The sequence below is a fragment of the Narcine bancroftii genome, chromosome 1 (assembly GCF_036971445.1).
Source record: "Narcine bancroftii isolate sNarBan1 chromosome 1, sNarBan1.hap1, whole genome shotgun sequence".
Classification (NCBI taxonomy): Eukaryota; Metazoa; Chordata; class Chondrichthyes; order Torpediniformes; family Narcinidae; genus Narcine; species Narcine bancroftii.
Window position 1 is genome coordinate 399,592,819 of NC_091469.1, and position 15,653 is coordinate 399,608,471.

Below are 15,653 nucleotides of genomic sequence, written 5' to 3' on the forward strand. Positions count from 1 at the left end.
GCAAGGTCCCCAATGAGATACTTGTTCAGAAAGTCATGAGACATGGGTACCATGGAACCTTGGCTATGTGATTTCAAAATTTGCTCACATGTTAAAAGCAAAGAGTAGTAGTAGATGTAAAGTATTCTGCCTGGAGGTCAGTGACAAGTGGAGTTTTACAGAGATCTGATGTGGGACCTTGGCTTTTTGTTATTTTTATCTATGTCCTAGATGAAGAGGCAGAAGAATGGGTCAGTAAGTGTGCAGATGATATGAAGGTTGGAGCAGTTGTGCATGGTGCTGAAGGTGGTCATAGATTATGAAAGGATATAGATAGAATGCAGAGATGGATGGAAAAACAGAAGATGGAGTTCAATTGTGTGAGGTGATAAAATTTGGAAGGACAAACCAGAAGGCTGAGTAAAGGGTTAATGGTAATGTAAGAGTGTAGATAAACAGAGAAACCATAGGGACCATATCCAGACATCCATTAAGGTCACCACACAGGTTAACAGGATAGTTAAGAAGACCTTTGGGATGTTGGGCTTCATTAATAGGGGAATGAGCTTGAGTCAAGAGGTCGTGTTGCAACTCTACAAATCTTTGGTGAGACCACACTTGAAATATTGTGTTCAATTCTGGTCACCTCATTATAGGAAGAACATGGAAGTTATGGAGAGGGTGCAGAGGAGATTTACCAGGATGTTGCCTGAATTGGAAAGTAAGTTTTGTGAGGCAAGTTTAGCAGATATCAGACTTTTCTCTTTGGAGGGAAGAAGTATGAGAGGTGATTTAATAAAGGCCTACAACATTCTGAGAGGCATAGATAACATGGAAAGCCATTGACTTTTCCCAGAAATGGCAAACACCAGAGGACATGTGTACAAAGTGAAGGGAGGGAAATTTAGGGGAGGCATCAGGGGTAAGTTTTTTTTATACAGAGAGTTGTGTGTGCCTGGATGCCTTGCCAGGGGAGCTGGTCGAAGCTGAAACATGAGGGGCATTTAAGAGATTCTTAGGCAGATACATGAACAAAAGGAAAATAGAGGGTTATGAGTATGGCAGGCTGCACCAAAGGAAAACACAGGCACAATACTGTTTGGGGCAACACAGCTTTATTCCACTCACGTAAATATCTAGTTGGCTACTAGCTGTGTTTACAGTGGTCCCGGGGGAGAGAGAGAACGCACACAGTCGGAACCTTGGCTTTAGGCCGGGTGTCGTGTCTCTAGGCCACCTGTTGGCTGAGTGATCTACCGCAGCATATCGTCACAATGAGGTAGGAAGGGGTTAGTATTTTTTGGTAGGAAGATGTAAGTCAACACAACATTGAGGGCCAAAGGTTCTGTACTGTGCTGTAATATTCTATGTTAAATTAATAGCATGATTCCTATGGCTGGGTGATGAGAACACCACACAATATTCCAGGTTTGATCTCACCACCATCTTGTTCAGCTCTAACTGCACATCCCATCTCAATGCCTGCATAGGACAGGTGGCTGATGTTCATGAACAAGAACCATCATTGACTTTTCAGAGACAACTGGATGTGGATTGCACAGTTTAGTCTGTCGGTGTGTGAAACCATCCAGGAAACCAATTATTTGTCTGTAGGGCTGATTAATGAGCTCAGAGTGAAGGATCCACTGTGAAAATGATGATTCAGGGTCAAATTACAAATTTAGTTTGAGAGTTGGTAATTTAAATGTAAAACTAATATAATTTTAAATGAAAGCAACTCTAATAGCATAAGGACAGATTTAGCTGAAGTTTTTTTAAATATTTTTGAGTTTAACAAAAACCTTTTAAACAAAGTATTTTAATGATAACATAAATCAAATCATATAACCATATAACAATTACAATACGGAAACAGACCATCTCAGCCCTTCTAGTCTGCACAGATTTAAGAGAACTCCACTAGGTCCACCTACCCACTCCCTGTCCATGACCCTCCAATCCCCTCACATCCATGCACTCATCCAACCTTCTCTTAAATGACAAAATTGATCCTGCTGCAATCACTTCATCTGGAAGGTCATTTCACTCAGTCACCACTCTCTGAGTGAACAAATTTCCCCTCATGTTACTTCTAAACTTTTTCCCCCAAACCCTTAACTTGTGATCCCTCATTCCAATCTCACCTACCCTCGGGGAAGAGCCTATTCACATCTACTGTCTATCCCCCTCATAATTTTATATACCTCTATCAAATCCCCTTCAACCTTCTATGCTCCAATGAATAAAGACCTAGTCTACTCAATCATTCTTTGTATTCTAGATATTACAATCCAGGCAACATTTTAGTAAATCTTCTCTGCACCCTCTCCACCTTATTTCTATCCTTTCTATAATTTGGGGACTAGAAATGCACACAGTATTCCAAATTTGGCCCCACCAATATCTTGAACAGTCTCAACATCACCTCCCAGCTCCTATATTCTATGCTTTGATTTACAAAGGCCAGCATACCAAAAGCTTTCTTTACCACCCTATCTACACGAGAATCCACCTTTAAAGAACGAAGAACCTTTATTCCAAGATCTCTCTGTTCAGCTGCATTCCTCAATGCCCTCCCCTTCACTGAATATGTCCTGTTTTGATTATTTTTTCCCAAAATGAAGCACTTCATACTTATTGATATTAAACTACGCCTGCCATCATTCAGCCCACTCATCTAAGCAGTCCAAATCCTTCTGTCATCCTCAAAAACCATCCTCACTATCCACAACTCCCCCTATTTTTGTATTTTCCACATATTTACTAACCCAGTTTACAACTCCATCATCCAAATCATTATTGTAAATGATAAACAACAAGGGACCCAACACTGAGGCACACTGATCATCGCCAGCCTCCATCCTAATAGACAGTTATCCACCATGATACATATACATTTACATATCACATATCAATTGTAAATTGGAGGCAGAACCATAATTATTACATAACTTGTTCAGAAATCAAATTCTATAATTATAATTAAACAATTAAATCATAACTCATACCATGTCCAAAAATGATAATGAATTAAAAAATTACACAAATAATGCATGTAAAATTCCTTTGTATGATATTTCAACACTTCTTTGATGCGATCATGTTGTTCTGTGAGATGATCTCCTCTTAGTTGAAGTAAATTCAATACAAAACAACAGGTCAGCAGTAGCTGGAGATCTAGGATAACTCTCAGCAAAGGTAAATTCCATTGAGAAAGGAAGGTTTGTAGGTTTGTCTGTCGTTAAATATCAAATTAAATAAAAGGCATTTAATATGCATAGACTGGTGGCAGTCATGGGAATTTATTAGAAACCAACAAAGGACAACTAAAAAAAATGGAGAAAATATAGAGGGTGAGAGTAAATTGGCAAATAATATTAAAGTACTCATTAAGAGTCTTCACAAATATATAAAAAGTTTCCAAGCATTACTTATTTAAAAACCTCAAATTTTTTTCAAGAATTGAATAAATATTTTAGGAAATTCCTCTGGAAAGGTAAAATGTCAATAATTTTTATAGAGAAGTTAACATGGAAATGTGAATTGAGAGGCTTACAGCTTCCTAATTTTAAAAAAATTGCCAACAATCAGCTTAAATGAGATTTCTTGCTTTTTTTTTAAGGGAAAAATTGGCATGGGTTAAAATAGAAATAAATAAAATGGGAGAGAGAAAAGCGGAAGAATTTATATATGCGAGAACTGAAATTAATGGTTGGTGTTAAAGATACACCATTATTGAAACATTTGATTAATATATGGAATAAAATAAATGAAGAAATTGGTGTAAGAGGATATATATCACATAAAATGTTTTTGATTCAAAATTCTCTTGTATCTTTTTCAAAGGACAATCAATTTCTGGACAATTGGTTTCGTAAGGGGATTATAAATGTCGAAGATTGTTATTAAAGGGGTCAATTAATGTCATTTGATCAATCAAGAAATAAATATGGTATAATTCATTACACTTTTTTTGTTATTTCCAACTAGATTATATTTGAGGGATAAATTCTGACCAACCATGTTGTTGCCTTGTTGTACTGAAGAAATGGCAGAGATTCTAAATAATAATTTGGTTCAACCTATAATTAGAATATCCCCAAAATAATCAAGGACTAAAGGGAAAGAGGAATTCAAGACTATTTTCATCCCTCCAAAAATACTGGGCAATCTAATAAGATCAAAGGCCAGAAAATCCCCTGGAACTTTTGGTCTGTTCTGTAAGCCTTGAAGTAAATGGCTGCAGCAATAGTGAATGAATTGTTTGTAAATTATCAAAACTCCTTGGATCGTAAGAGGGTCCCAGAAGATTGGAAAACTGTAAATGGAATGTTCCTATTCAAGAAAGGAAAGAGGCAGAAATCTGGAAGCAATAGCTGAATTATCCTGCCACTGGGAGCAGAATCTGGAATCCATTATTGAGGTGGTGATGACGAAACATTTAGAAAATTACAAGATAATGATGCAGTGTTAATATTGTTTGATGAGGATACAACTAGCAGGGTGGCTAAAGTAGACCCAAGTGGATGTAGGGCATGTATATTTCCAAAAAATATATTGTACAACGTAAGGGGGCAAGGGATTAGGATGGATAAGAGGAGTGGCTGATTAACAGTAAAAAGAGAATAGGGATACATTTTCAGATTGGTGCTCAGTAACCAATGGAATGAACATAGAACATCTCAGCATAATATAGGCCTTTCAGCCCATGATGTGCCAACAACATGTAAACCAACATGGGAATTTGTGCTGGTACTTTGACTATTTGATAACCTGGATGAACAGACCTTGTGAACAAATTTGCTGATGGTGCAACACTACGGAGAGTTGTCTTTTCAAAGTGATCAACTTTACACTGTATTCTATCTGCTAACATCTTGCCCACTCACCTAACCTACCTAACTATGTAAAGTCGATCACTTTAGGAAGACAAAAAAGTAAAAATATGAAGATTACTTGAATGGAGTGAGACTATAAAATATCATGGAAGAAATGGATCTGGTGGCCAATGAAACATAATTTAGTTGGTCTTTTTTGCAAGTCAAGAATAGGGAAATATTAATGCAATGTTTCAGGATACTGAGATTGAATATGAAAGACACTAAGGGGGAATGACAGTAGATTCTGAGAGGCTGCTTTACCCTATTAGAGTTGAGGAGGACATTTAAAGGGGTTCAGACAGGTACATTTTATACACAGAGTGGTAGATATCTTGAATATGCTGCAAGTGGAGGTGGAATTAGATTGTTATCATCATAAATATGGTTGTTTGGGAGGTTTCCAGAGAAACGTAATGATTTGGATATAATTGTAAAGTAGTTAAACTCTGTGGTCAATTGCCAGGAAACCACCAGACTATCCAATTTCTAATTATTTTAACATTATAATATTGTCATATACAAATGATCCTGTCCCATAAAAATTAGAAAGTCCGAAGGAAGGTTGTTAATTTGGAATTTCTCCTCTTCCCCTCATTTCAAAATGTGGAGTTTTGGTCACTCAATACATAGTAGTCATTAAATTTGGAGATACCAAAATGGCCAGAAATGTCTATTTTAACTTGGTATACTGAGGAAAATTAAGAATACATAATCAAATTCAGAGATCATTTCATTTGCCTGTAAAATTTATAACCTATATCTTTCAGATCTTCAAGTAAGTCAGCTGATGAAGTGTAGTTGGCAAAAAAAAACTCTCACCCAGTGATTTAGGCAATAGGGGCTGGTTGAAACCAGCTGGATTCTGTCACTGAATGCCAGGATAAATTTTTACAGATTTCCTGTTTAACACACTGAAGTGTTGGACTGTTTTGGCAATGTGCGAGTACTGGTTTGAATTAATCCTTGTTCATTCAGTGGTGGAATTTTTAACTCCTCCATGGCATGATTTGTACTGCAATATCAACCAGGACAAATATAATTTTTCAAACCATCTTAGTTTTCTACACCTAATGGAACTATTTATTTACTCATAGATTTATGCAGCACTGAGGAAAACCATTTGGTGCATTATAACTCTATCAATGTTTTAACAAAATTGTCTAGTTTAATTTATATGTAATTTTAATTTGGAGACACGGCATGTTTGCGGGCCCTTCTAGTCCACAAGCCCACAAACTGCCCGATACACTCATGTGACCAATTAACCTACTAACCCCATATGTCTTTAGAATGTGGGAGGAAATGGAAGCACCCGGAGTAAACTAATCCGAACATGGGAAAAACGCACAAACTTCTGAATAGACAGCACTAGATTCAAACCAGGGTCATTGGAGCTGTAATAGCATTGTGCTAATTGCTACTCTTTTGGACACGATATATTTTACTCCAGAACTCAGCAAATGAGGCCTCTTCAATCATAGCAACATTCAACAACAAGCAAGCTTAGTCCACAGAAAAGGCATTAAAGGTGTTTCAGTGAAATGATACTGAGCAAATGTTTTTGGTAACTGAACACATAAATACCAATAATTACATCTTTGGATTCTCAAGATGCGAGAATTAAGTGAGTTGAATAATGTTGGTCTGGAGAACATTGCAGAGATAAGGATGGGTGAAAAGATTTTGGAAAAATGTATAAATATTTTTGAGGCTTTGTTTAACTGGGAACCAATGGTGATCGATGAGTGAAATATGGTGACATTTGGATCCAGGGAGCATAATTATGAATGACCTTCATGAGGACTAGGCTAAAGATGGCCTGCAAAATTATATATGAACATTGAGCATGGGCTGCAAGTTAGAACAAAAATCCTTTGGGGTATTGAGTATAAATGTCAGAGAACATGCCGCAGTTATATAAAACTTTGGTTAAGCCACATTTGAAGTATGATGGCACTGAGTGGTACTGCACTCACTTTGTAAAATCAGTACTTTTTAACAGTTTGTTATAGAATAGTGTTGTTGGTGTTAATTGCATGTTTTATTATAATGTATATAGCACTATTTTCTAAAACTTCTGGTTGAAGTTGAAATTCCATTGGCTGGTTTACTGGCAATAAATTGAATCTTGATCTTGACGACATGACTTAACTTTGTGAAGGCGGAATGTTGAAAGGAGATGTGCGAGGCAAATTCTTTTATGCAGAGGCGGAAATGCACTGCTAGTTGGGGTGGTTGTAGCAGATATGCCAGTAGCGTGTTATATTATGGAAGTCCGTCGCTGAATTGGCATTTGCAATTCAGAGATGGTCTGTAGTTTCTACCTGCTTGCACAATTAAAAGGTTTCATATTTTCTGTTGGGTTCCACAATAACTTTGCTTCAAAGCGGATAAATCATTGTTTTTTTTTTCAAAATGGAGACAGACAGGAGACTGCAGATGCTGGAATCTGAAACCAAACATAATCTGCTTGAAGATTCATTTTCATGGTTTTAGCATGTATCGGGCGTACAAGTCGACCCCCCCCCCTTCCAAAAAATAATTGCATTGACTGAGCTGTTGAGTGTTGCCGGAAGATGGTGGTTATCATGGAATCTCCAGCAAAATGACAAAAGTATGAAGTGAGTAGAGACTGATAAATTCCTTCAAAAAGTGTGATATCTCTAGTGTAATAGATAGTATGGAGGATGATTTATTGTCGGAAACCGATGACGAAGTGGAAGTGATGATAGGTCGAGCAGTGTCAGCAGAAGAAAAAAAATGGTCAGTGTTTCAGGCCAAAATCCTCCATCTAGACAGGAGATATGGAGGAGAGAAACCAGAGTAAAGCGGGAGAGGTGAAAGGACTCATGTGGGATTCGTGAATCAGGAGTTAGTTAAGCAAGATGGACAGAGGCAGTAGATTGGCAAATGCCAGAACAAAAGGGAGAGGCAAGAAAAGCAAAAGGGTCAGGTAGAAGAAAGTGAGGTCCAGGATTGGGGGGGGGGGGGTGGTGGTGGAGGTTAGAAGACAAATACTGCCAGTGTTGGAATCTGTCTAGAACATAAGGTGATAATGGTGTTCAAAGAGAGGCCAGTTAGAACAAAAAGAGGCATGGGACAGGACTGGGAACGGAGCAGAAGAATCCTGTGGGAAGAAGGGGTTAGAGGGATGGGGAGGTGATGAGAATTTGTAGGGGGCTGGATGGGGTTGGGAGGGAAAGGGGGACAAAAAATCTCTCCACCTAATTGACCTTCCTCAGGGTTAATTCACCTTCAGTCCATTTGCAAGACATTAATATCCTTGATAAATTGTGGCCCCTGGAATTAAACAAATATGCCAGTGATTTGTCAATATTTGTTACAACATCCTTATTTTATTCATTCAGCTCCTCCATTAAAGAATTTGTGTTCTTCCAAATTGCTTGTTTAACTATCTTGTCAATTTGTTCAGTTATCTTTAATGATATGTAAATGTGAACCATTGGCCAGCTTTACATCACTGCATATACCTACTGGACCTCAATCACACAATTAATTGAGGATAACATTTGCAGATTATAGAAAATTGTGAGAATTATGTTACTGCCACAGAGCCTGGCACTTCAGAAGTGCACACTAAAGGTGAGAAGAGGATACACATCCCAGGTCATTGACCTTGTAAAACAAAATGATGGACGGGTCAGAAAACATTGAAAGATTCCCAAACTTAATGACAAAAATTAAATTAGTTAACGACAAATAACATTTATCTTAAAACTTTGAGATGATGAAAACTGATTGGAATAAGCAAAAAATACTGTGTGGGAAAGATATTGTAAAATGATTTGCAAACTTCCCAATAATATATCCCTCAAAATAGTACATATACCATATATTTCGGCACATAAATTGACCTTCAGATAAGTCAGATCCCCAATTTCAAATTCATTTTCATGGTTTTAGCATGTATCGGGGGTACAAGTCGACCCCCCTCTCCAAAAAAATAATTGCATTGACTGAGCTGTTGCGTGTTGCCGGAAGATGGAGGTTATCATGGAATCTCCAGCAAAATGACAAAAGTTTGAAGTGAGTAGAGACTGATAAATTCCTTCAAAAAGTGTGATATCTCTAGTGCAATAGATGGTACGGAGGATGATTTATTGTCGGAAACCGATGACGAAGTGGAAGCCAACTCATCAGATACAGACTGGGATTCATATGATGACAGTGTAAACAGTGGAACTGGATGTGCTCACTGAGGTATTTGCCTCAGATGATCATAGTGATTTTAAGTGATTTTTTAAATAAAATTTTGTCTAATATACTGCCACTTGAAAATTTGTTGTAGGTTGGGTTCTTTTTGGTGTTTCAGGGTTTGTCTTATACTCTGAATCGACACTCTGCTCATATTAACGATAGTTTCAGCTCCAGGCTTCACTTAATGCTATCTGTGCCAGTTGGAATTTCTGCAAAAATTCAGTGGAATATACATGTTTGTACTGCTCACTGACTGTTACTAGGAATCAATGATGAATTGTTGACTGTTTATAAACTTCTCAAACAATTGCAAACTCTTTTCCACGATCTTGTCTCGGCAGTAAATTTAGTTTTCCCACTAGTTAACTTTGCCTTGGTGTAATAATAATCTGAAGTTAATTCATTACCTTATTATTTGTTCTGCGTGTTTTGCAAACAAAAAATCTGCCCATTTTGCTTTAAATGCAGGGGCTACTGACTTCTCTCATGTCTTCAGTTTCCACCTCCGTTGCACAGGATTCTCTGTGAGGAATAACCACTCAGAAAATTACCACTAATTACCATTTTGTCCTGCTTTGCCTTAGAAATTGTCTTGGTGTACATAGTGCTAGCAGTTATTTATTGTTGACCATTCCGACACTGTAATTCAAATGCTGCTCTTAGAGATTTGAAGCTTGACATTGCTCTCTGTAGGATTTAGCTTCTGTTCATTTCTCAAGTGACAGATAAGAGAAGGAATTTTAGATTGGATCTTGTTATCTTTATGCTGCTACTTGACTTCCAGGGATGCAAATTTATGAAGCAGGGCATAGACCATAATTGGTGCACATTCAACAAAGCCATGTTATTGTAGGTGGAGGAGCATGATCAAACCCCAGCCTCATTACCCTACTGAAGTGCCAGTTGATGAAGTAGACAAAGACGATGTGGTCAAACAATAATCATGGCTTTTATTAGCAGAATCTCATAGTACAATAATGAAAGATAATAGATGCATATACAGTTACATCCAAGGGGAGTGTCCTTAACAGTAGAGATAATGCACAGCCAATGTTAGTACAGCAAGGCTCGCCAGAGGGGAGACAGGCAGCTTGGCAGACATTCACCACAGTCTCCCCCTGGCAGAAGATGGGTTAAAATCAAAAGGACAGCAGCTAGGAAAGACTGAAGCAAGCGATACATGGATACCATGTTTGACATTGAGATACTCTAACAGCCAAAATACCCAGTATCTAGCAAGCAATCAAAATATAATGAGATATTTTATGAATATGTCAGCCTATCAGGTTGTTTACGAATTCAGGTGCTTCATCTCAAAACAGGTGGCTCCTTGGCAACCTTGGGAACTGGTACTGGTCCTGGGTCTGTAGTATGGGAAGAACTGGCTTCTGGACCCGCTCCAGAATTGCCAGCGTGAGGCAGTGGAGCCTAAGCACGGCCATCTGAAAGCTTACTAGGGGTCACAGGCTGGGTGGGGGAGGGGTGAGTCCAACCTCTCAGGCTCACTCTGAGTAGGGGTGCGAGGAAGGGGTGAACCAGATGAGGCCAGATCTCATAGGCGTACAGTGTCGGTACTCCCGTCTGGGAATTTAGCATGAGCGTAGTTGGGGTTAGTATGCTGTAGCTGAACTGGTTGGTCTAGGGGCTCTGTTTTACGCACCCAAGCGTGGCTCTTCAGCAGCACGGTTCCAGGGTCAGATAAACAGGCTAGCCAGTCCATCACAGTTCCTGATTTCCTAGGAAAGGCAAACATACGTTCAGGAGGTGTTTGATCTGTTGCAGTACACAATAAAGACCGAATAGAATGTAATGCCTCAGGCAGCACCTCCTGCCACTGGGTAAGTGGGTAACCATGTGTTTCTAAAGCAAGATTAACAGTCTTCCAGACTGTAGCATTAGCCCTTTCAACCTGCCCATTGCCCTGCAGGTTGTAGCTTATGGTACAGCTGGTGGCAATCCCCTTTCGTAGCAGGGCTTTCCGCAGTTCAGCGCTCATGAATGCTGAGCCTCTATTGGTATGAATGTAATTGGGAAAACCAAAAATGCTGAAAATTCTGTCAAGTGACTTAATGACATTAGAGCAGGATATCGCAAAGGGAAACCTGGAATATTCGTCAATTACAGTAAGGAAATAAATATTTTTGTTGTTGGAAGGTAACGGCCCTTTAAAATCTAAGCTAATCCTCTCAAAAGGTTGGGTTGCCTTGATGAGAGTGGCCTCAGGAGCTTTGAAGTATTGTGGTTCGCATTCTGCACAAACAGGAAAGCTTTTAGTCCGTTTCCTGAATTCTTCCAGAGAGTAAAGAAGGTTGTTAGCCCTTATGTAGTGGAAGAATCTCGTGACTCCTGAGTGACACAGTCTGCTATGGATCTCTTTTAGCCCCTCCAGCTGAGCACCAGCAGCAGATGGTGACAATGCGTCAGAGGGATCATTTAACCTGCCCGGTCTGTACTGGATCTCATAATTATAAGTTGAGAGTTCTATTAGCCAGCGTGCCATCTTATCGTTCTTGATTTTACTTTTGTGTTTAGTACTGAACATGCAGGCTACAGATTTCTGATCAGTGACAAGAGTAAATTTTCCGCTGGCTAGAAAGTGTCTCCAGTAGTGAACAGCTTCAATAATAGCCTGGGCTTCTTTTTCAATGGCAGGATTCAGGTCCACGTAACGTGCGGGAGAAAAATGCCACAGGTCTATCCTTTTGATTAAGGGTTCCTGCCAAGGCACAATCTGAGGCATCAGTTTCCATTTGGAATGGGACATCCTCGTCAATGGACAAGAGTGTAGCTTTGGCAATATTAGCTTTAATTCTCTCGAAAGTCTTCAAGAGAGAGGAAAAGATTTAGTGTCAAACAGAGGGTGTGCCTTCATGGTGTAGTCTCGAACCCATTTGCAATAGTAGGAAAAGAATCCCATACACCTTTTAAGGGCTTTTGCTGAGTTTGGGGGTGGTAACTTCTTAAGGGGGTCCATTCTTTCCAGGTCGGGGTGGATTTTGCCCTTGCGGACAATGTAGTCCAGAATGGGTAGCTCTATCACGTTGAACACACATTTGCCCTCGTTAAATGTAAGGTTGAGCGCTTTAGCTGTTGCTAAAAATTTCTTTAAGTTGTCATGCTCAGCCTGTGATTTCCCACAAATAGTGACATTTTCCAGATAGGGAAACGTACCCTGTAACTCATATGTCCTAACAAACTTATTCATTTCCCTCTGAAACACTGACACACCATTAGTGACTCCAAAAGGTACCCTTTTAAACTGGTATAATGCCCCCATCAGCCTCAAAGGCTGTATAGGGTCATTCCTTTTTGTTAATGGGGATTTGGTGGTAAGCTGCTTTGAGGTCGATAGTGGAGTACACTTTGTATTGCGCTATCTGATTAATCATTTCATTGATGCTTGGCAGGGGGCAGGCATCCAGGTTAGTGTAACGGTTGATTGTCTGTCTGTAGTCAATAGCCAGTCGTTTCTTAGTGTGATTTTTCACAACTACCACCTGGGCTCGCCACGGACTCTTACTGGGTTTAATTACTCCCTCTTTAAGCAATCTCTGGGTCTCAGCTTTATAAACTCACGATCCTCTTTGCTGTAAGAATGGCTCTTAGTGGCAATCGGCCGACACTTGGGGGATAAATCACTGAAAAGGCAGGGAGCTTTGATCTTTAATGTGGACAGACTGCAGTAACTAGCACGGGAGATGTTAAGTGTGGGTAGTGGCCCACCGAAATTTAACACTACACTGTCATCTGGGATTAAATATCTAATCCCAGTACCACAGGGGTGCAGAGCTCCAGCATAATAAAGAGCCACACATCAGCCAGGCAATGTCCCTGCAAATTTAAAGTAACTTTAGACTTGTCCCGTACAGTTTTTGTAAGTTCACTACAAGCCATCGATATCTTTTGGATCGCTGGATATCTCCACAAATTTAAGGCTCTGGCAACTCTCTCGTGGATGTAGCTGTCAGCACTCCTCGAGTCTATTAGACAATCAAGAGTCTCATCATTCACCTCCCCCTTCATAGTCGACCGTTCCAGTCCGTAACATTCCCCAAGCTTTGGAGTCAATTGAACTATCACAGGGGATCTCACCTCGCCGTCACTTGAAGTCGATTCAGCCTGCTCGTCTGAAGATTCCCCCTTTTCACAGTTGTTTTCCATTCCTGCAGTTCCAGGATGCATTTCCTTGGTGCTTCTCTTCTTCTTCTTATCAGTGGGAGTACTTTTCGCCTTACGCGCTTTAGCAAAGTGGCCGAGTTTGCCACAATAGCTGCAGGTAGCAAATCGAGCCATGTAGTAATCAAAAAAAGCAATCCAGTGGTTGAAAATTTCTCTGACCCTCGGGGCAGACGTCGATTATCAGCCGCTCTGGCTTGAGTGCTGCATCCATTTCTGCTAATAAAATCTTCAGACGAGCAGGATGAAATGACTTCAAGTGACGGTGAGATGAGATCCCCTGTGATAGCTCAATTGACTCCAAACCTTGGGGGATATTACGGATTGGAACGGTTGACACTCGGGGGGATATATCACTGAAAAGGGAGGGAGTTTTGATCTTTAATGTGGACAGACCTCAGTAACTAGCGCAGGGGATGGTAAGTGTGGGTAGTGGCCCACCTACATTTATCACTACTCTGTTCATCTGAGATTGAATATCACTATGGTGAATGTCTGCCAACCTGCCTGTCTCCCCTCTGGCGAGCCTTGCTGTGCTAACATTGGCTGTGCATTATCTCTACTGTTAAGGACACTCCCCTTAGATATAACTGTATATGCACATATTGCCTTTCATTATTGTACCATGAATTTCTGCTAATAAAAGCCATGATTATTGTTTGACCACATCATCTTTGTCTACTTCATCAAATGGCACTTCAATTAGTACAATAATGAAAGACAATAGATGCATATACAGATATATCCAAGGGGAGTGTCCTTAACAGTAGAGATAATGCACAGCCAATGTTAGCACAGCAAGGCTCGCCAGAGGGGAGACAGGCAGCTTGGCAGACATTCACCACACCTACTATATTCAAATAGAACCTTGCACCCTTGTGGGTTGTCGAGTTTAAGAGAAGGTGAGGCAAAGACCCATAGACCATTTCAATTTCATGGACACACCAAATCTTTGAACCATATTGAAGGCCTTGATTTCAGGTTATTGATGATAACCTGAGTAGCATTCATCAAAGATGCTGATACTACTTTATTTGTTTGATACTGAGCATTGAGAGGAGATGATGTTTCATCATTGGATGTTATGGATCAAGTTAGTCTGGACACCTGCTACTTTTTGCTCATACTATGATGAAGGGCTTTGGCCTGAAACTTTGCTTGTATACCTTTGCCTTCTGGGGACACTGTGGGTCCTGCTGAGTTTCTCCAGCACTTTTGTGTATTAACTACTGTGGTGGTACACCACTGACCTACTGCAGGGAGCAACCTCTGTACCCGCAGGAGTGTAAGGGGACAGGACAATAGCTGGCCAGCTATCAATCAGTCAGCCTGAATGGATCAAGCCCCCACCCGGTCGGGTGTTAATCACCCTCCGGGATATAAGCCCGAGCCGGCCTCCCGAGGCCTCACTCAAAGTTGCTGCAGCCACAGCCAGCCTGGCTCTGTGGAATTCTTTGTGGATTAAAACCTGTTGTACAGTCTTTATCTTTGTGTGTGTCTGATTCTGGCTAACAGCAACCACAACTACAATCATGGAGTCCGCAGACTTTCTTGTTTCACTCTGAAATGCTGAGCTGGCATGTAATGTGCCTATTTCAAATCTTAATAAAAGGAAAAAAAGAAACATCATGACCTTGTTGGTTGGCATTGCCAGTTTGTGTAACACTTGTACTTATCCCAGCTTATAATGCAGTAAACCAAGTCTAATTTCTCCTATGACCTGGCTCAATATGAACTGTTAGTGATTAAGATGGATCGTCACAAAATGTTTTTTAGATTGAGGGATAGTTCTGTGACAATGGTACTTGGGATTGCAAAATTCACCTGCATTTTCCTTGAATTACATCCAGTTAACAGCATGCATGTGATTAATTTCTGGCTTTATTGATTATTATATTTGAAAATTATGGGGAAAATGGCGTGAAACCAATAGAGAAGGACTATGTACTTGCAAATCTCCCTTCCCCCCCCCCACCATTGACATGATCTGCACTCTGAAATCAGAAAGGACCCCTTCCACCCTGCACGCAGCATCTTTCAGCTGCTCCCATGAGGGAAGAAATACAGGAGTATCAGAGCCAGCACCGCCAGGCTGAGGAACAGTTTCTTCCTACAGGCAGTGAGAATACTGAACAACGAAAGGAACTGCTCACACTAACCATCCGAGACTCTCATATTCATGAAACAATATGCATTTATTGATTTATTTATTTATGTTTATTTATTTATTCATATAGATGAAATACTTGTCCTGCATATGTATTGTTTGCATGTTATGTCTGATGGTATGTTTGCCTGTTTTGCAGCGACAACTGAAGATCACTGTTTTGTTGGGTTTTACTTGTACAGATGACAATAAACTTGACTGAATGAATGAAGAATTATCAAAATAAACTTGAA

At 39.9% G+C, this 15,653-nt stretch overlaps 1 long non-coding RNA gene across 1 annotated transcript in view; it reads left to right on the forward strand.

Annotated features, from left to right (window-relative positions):
* Positions 1–15,653, forward strand: part of LOC138751462 (uncharacterized) — a 48,708-nt gene extending 33,055 nt beyond the window's left edge. Inside the window, exon 3 of the long non-coding RNA XR_011349958.1 lies at positions 15,560–15,653. This is a non-coding gene — a long non-coding RNA (uncharacterized lncRNA). The remainder of the gene's footprint in view (positions 1–15,559) is intronic.